This window comes from Molossus molossus, unplaced genomic scaffold, assembly GCF_014108415.1.
Source record: "Molossus molossus isolate mMolMol1 unplaced genomic scaffold, mMolMol1.p scaffold_m16_p_1, whole genome shotgun sequence".
Taxonomy (NCBI): domain Eukaryota; kingdom Metazoa; phylum Chordata; class Mammalia; order Chiroptera; family Molossidae; genus Molossus; species Molossus molossus.
This window is the reverse complement of record NW_023425344.1, coordinates 131,146,971-131,152,253: the sequence shown is the minus strand read 5'-3', so window position 1 is coordinate 131,152,253 and position 5,283 is coordinate 131,146,971.

Genomic DNA, 5,283 nt, shown 5'->3' with positions numbered 1-5,283 from the left:
ATTTCAGGGACCTTGGGTCTAAGGGTTTGGAATGATAAGAATTTTCAATACTGATTGAATGCTTCTGACCTCCTTCCAGAAGGAAAAAGAGAAAGACCACTCCCAGGAAGATACAACCACATAGTCACCCTGGGTCCCCAGGGAACCACTCAGGCAGCTTCTATTAGCAGGTGGACGCACTATTTTCTAAGTGTATTAACTATGGTGAGTCACACGGAGGGGGATGACTACTCTTTTAAACTCTGACAAAAATCATTACTGAAATACCTAATGCAGCTGTCATCAACACTTTGGAACTTATACATTTAGAAATATTGAAAGCCTCTACCCTTTTCCTTTTTTAAAAATTTACCTTAAACACTGCATCTTATTTTTTCCAGCTTTATTGAAGTATAAATAAAATGTTCTCCCGCTCTTTTAAAATCCTCATGCAAGTTAGAGGAAAAGATCTTCTCAAATATGTTGTTCTCTTCCTGTTTTCTGACCCTGAGAAGAGTCTTTCTTCAAAATATGGCCTGTTCTATGGTTATAAGGTAAGGGCGATGGAAAAGGATGAGAGAGGGAATTCTCATTTCCTAACTGACTACTGGATTCCAGGTCAGTGAATGGCCAGTGAGTCAGAATTCTGGCCTGGGTGGGGCTCTCCATGAGACTAGCACTGGAAGCCGGGAGCAGGGCAGCATGTGGTTAAGACTGCAGCCTGAAGTCACGCTGCCCAGATTCATATTCTAGCTCTGACACCTTAAAACAACGTGACTCTGGGCAAATCGTTTAATCTCAATCTCTTCTCTAAAACAGAGGAAGTGCGTTACCTGCCCATGGGTTTGTGTGGATTTAGCAAGCTAGCACACAAGAACTTGCTTGGTACAGTGTCTGGAGTAGAGTAAGTGCTCAATAAATGCTAACTCCTTGTCTCTCCAGCCATTATCATTTACAATCAATAGAGCTGAAAACATGTTACATTAATTAAACCCTGAGTCATCTGATTCACAGTAAGACTGGCCTGACATTAATCATAACTGCTGTATTAGAACTATGACTTGTGTTGATGCATATTTTCAGGGGACAAGGCACAAAGTGGCCAATATAACAAACAGTTTGACTTTTGGTAGCATAGAAATGTATTACTAGACTATGCTCTCCTGGAGCCTCTGCGCTCACAGAGTTAAAGCTTCCCAAAGTAGAAAACAACCAGACGGTTACTCACTGTTTGGATTAGGCTATTACTTGATCTTTCTCCCTTTTATTTCACAGGGACTTTTTGCAGTTATACAATTTAGTTCTAAAGACTAATGTATTATGGAATAAATTTGTTTATGGTGATGGATGGACATTTTGATAACCCAGGACTTTGCTTCTAAAGCATTTTTATTACCACTCAATATCACCAAACAGAGAAATAGGACAGGACACCAAACACTGAAGTGGATATTACTCTCAGGTTGCAAGAGATCAGGGAGGCTGTTTAAAAGTGCTCAGCAGACCTGTGACAGGCAAATTGGGATGCCATGAGGCCACACACTTTTACAGGGTGGTAAAATGAAGGAGTGGGCCATCCTCTTCCCATGTGTTTTTAATTAAAAATAAAGGCAGTCGGGACTTTTTATCCACTTGAGAAAAACAGGGAAACTTTACTAGCGAAATTGAAAACTCCTGACACCAGCAGTCTGTGTGGTTGAACTTCTGGAGGGCCGGCCCGGTGATGAGCATTGGCGACGTGGCCCTCCTGTTGTAGTGGCTGCAAAGGGAGAGTCACCTGGACGGAGCTGGAAGAGGAGTGGGGTGCAGGACCCTGGCCCAGCCATCGCCAGTCTTCCCTGCAGCACTCAGGGCGGTCACTGTCCTCTGGTTCTGTTCTCCTGAGGAGAAAATCGCACCACATTTTTTCCCCAATCCACATGCAAACCCCCAAAACTCCCAGCTGCATAGCCATTGTGGGAGATTAGGTGAGACCAGATCGCCTCTGCAGCCAGTGAGGGCAGGTATTTTATTAAATGCAAAACTTTACGTTGGTTTCCTCTTTCCCTTCAGAGTTGCTTTTTCTAATTTCATCATGACCCTAAACTTGGCATCAAGACCAATTAGAAGAGAATAATGATAATGTCTGGAGTGTGTGGGGCCAAACAAATAAAAGCTGTCACTCGTAGATCATGGTAGAGTTCTCTGGCAGGAGCGACTCCCCGGTTCTAAACCACTTGCAGCTGATCTATAGAGTGCGCTGGTATCCCATCTGATACCCTCGTGGGCTCCCCTAAGACAGACACTGGAGATGGAACCTACGACCTCGGAGAGCTGGCTCTCCACTTGGCATCTCTAACTGTTCTCTATTTGATTAGCTTCAAGAAACACATGATCTTCCCACCTCTGGAAGGAGAAATATTTCATGGGGCTGGAAAAGTGTGAAAAGACTTCTATTCATTTAGAAAACTAGGCTGTGCTTTCTAATGTTTATTATTACTGAGGTCGGGATAATGACCTGCTCTGGTTGGAGGACAGCCCTGGGCTGCCCAGCTATGTTTGCTGACACTCTTCAAACCATTCTGTTGTCAGAGGGACCTCCTCTAACTTGTTCTACAAGCTGAATGACCTGTTTTTCACTTGTATGTTCTCAGTCTCCACAATGATACCCTGGACCACTTGCATATTAGACTCTCTGTGTGTGCATTAAAAACAAACAAACAAAAACCACCTGCCTTGCCTTCAGTTGGTGCTATGCTGTACAAAACAAGGACTGAGGAAGTTGAAGGAGTTGAAGATTAAACTTTAAACTTTCACAACAGATGTTTTTGCATTTATTTTCCCCCAGGAGGACAGTGAATGCAATTTCCATCTCTTTTGGATGGCCTCTATCGTCTTGTGCCATATGCACAGCTCCTCAAACACATTGTCTGGGATGGTTCTGACGGGAGAAAATCCAGTTTGCATACTTTAAATTAGAGAACTGCATGAAAACGTGTGGAATCAAAGACTCACTCCACACCAGTCATAGCCAACTCAGGCCCTTAGGAAGGGAGATGCTTGAGGCTCAGCAGTTCTGACACCCCAAAGGGGTGGAAGGAGATCTAATACACTTATAAAATATAGATAGATTACTATAAAATATTTTGAAATTTTAAGCTGAGCATCTTCCCTATGCAGGTGTAGTAGGGATCAAAATGTCAAAGCCTCCATGTCCACACAATCATTCTCAGGCCAGCTCCTGGTATCAAGAAAGGGGAGGAGTTATAATTAGGTTTCCTCTCCTCGGCATTAAACTGCCTTTTGCAGCTGAATAGTTGGCGCTCACTTCCTCAGGGAGTTCAGTTTTCCTGTAACTCCAAGGCAAGCAGAAAACTCCGGAAACCAAAACCATGAAACCTACAGAGTTCCCAGAGGAAACTGGACCACCCAGAACCTTTCTAAAACCAGGGATAACTGACCAAATTACAAGTCAGGAAAATGGTTTTTAGTGAATGAGCATTTCTGAGGTCTTGGAACGTTTTCACTTGACTAAGAGCATTTGAACTCAAGTTTTGGGGGTTTGCATGTGGATTGGGGAAAAATGTGGTGCGATTTTCTCCTCAGGAGAACAGAACCAGAGGACAGTGACCGCCCTGAGTGCTGCAGGGAAGACTGGCGATGGCTGGGCCAGGGTCCTGCACCCCACTCCTCTTCCAGCTCCGTCCAGGTGACTCTCCCTTTGCAGCCACTACAACAGGAGGGCCACGTCGCCAATGCTCATCACCGGGCCGGCCCTCCAGAAGTTCAACCACACAGACTGCTGGTGTCAGGAGTTTTCAATTTCGCTAGTAAAGTTTCCCTGTTTTTCTCAAGTGGATAAAAAGTCCCGACTGCCTTTATTTTTAATTAAAAACACATGGGAAGAGGATGGCCCACTCCTTCATTTTACCACCCTGTAAAAAAGTGTGGCTTCATGGCATCCCAATTTGCTTGTCACAGGTCTGCCTAGTTTGGTTTTTCTACAGGGCTCTTTCTGATGAAAAGTTCCTCTTTTAGGCCTGTGTTAAAGGTGAGTTTGGCCTTTAGAGTACCTAATGGAAAGGTCCAGATGTCTGGGTCAGGAGAAGATTCCACTTGAATAACAGCTCTCCTGGTTTAGAAACCCAAGTTGGCCATGGGCCTGTGGATTCCCACCTGCACTTGAAGGCACATCATGTGCAGAAGCTTGGAAAACACAGTGTTGAGTCCCTGTGCCTATAACCGGGTGAATAAGAAGTGAACCTCAGATCAAGTCAGCTCCTCCCGGTTCTACTAAGGGGTCAGTGTAGACCAGGGTGAACTACACACACGTGCAGCTTTGTATGCTACTGGCCTTGGTGGCTGAGAGAAAGGCGGCTTTCTTCCCACCGAAAGGCCTTGCACGCAGGCCGCTCTGGTGATGACGGGAGAATCATCAGCTGATAGACCAGGTAAATCATGGATCAGCTGGGTTTGCCTTCACTTTCCCTGAATTTCTATTTTTGTGCACTTCCAGACACCTTTGTCCTTTTTCAGGGAGCCAAGGACTCCTACTCTCAACCACCATTCCCATTACCACCGACTGCCTGAAAAACTTAACCTCCAGCAAGTATGCATATGAGTCAATGAAATCTTAGTGGGGAATTTTCAATGAGCATCTTTCTCCTGTCATATTGGCACAGAGTCTTTAGCTCAGATGGCAGAATTAAAGACTTAGTTTTCTGTTTAAGGGTTTTAGGCAGTAAACTGGCAGAGGAGGACATATGAGGAATATCTCTTTATACAGAGGGCACCCTAAGTTTGGCCCTACTGTGTCTATGCCCTGAGCACACATAGTTGGCAGTATTTGGAGATGTGAGATAGAAATAGGCTGATTCTTAGAAAAGAAGTTTGGATGTGAAAGCCAGTTCATCTGTGCTATTTTGGTCAACTGCATGATTTGAACCTTCAGAAATAGCAGGCAATGGAGAAAATTCCAGTCACCCTCAGCAGAGGTGAGGTATCTATCTCACTGTGGATCATAGTCATCTCCAAAAAACCTCAGCATGATTTCCCTCTTCATCCTGTTCTGGTTTGACCTACTTTCCCTACTCCCAGTTGACACAGCTCTTGTAGCTGTAGCCTGAGAAAGGAAGTGACCTGCTGTGATGAGAGGTTTTCCCTGGTGACATCCATTCAGCTGGCCAGAGTTGGGGCTCATCTGGGTCCTACACATGCAGAATATCAGAATGTGTCAAGATCAGCAAAGATAAGATCTTTGCACAGAATCCCTCCATCCTGAGGGGCAAAGAGGCAGGGCTGAGTGACAGATCTGAACCCAGCCCT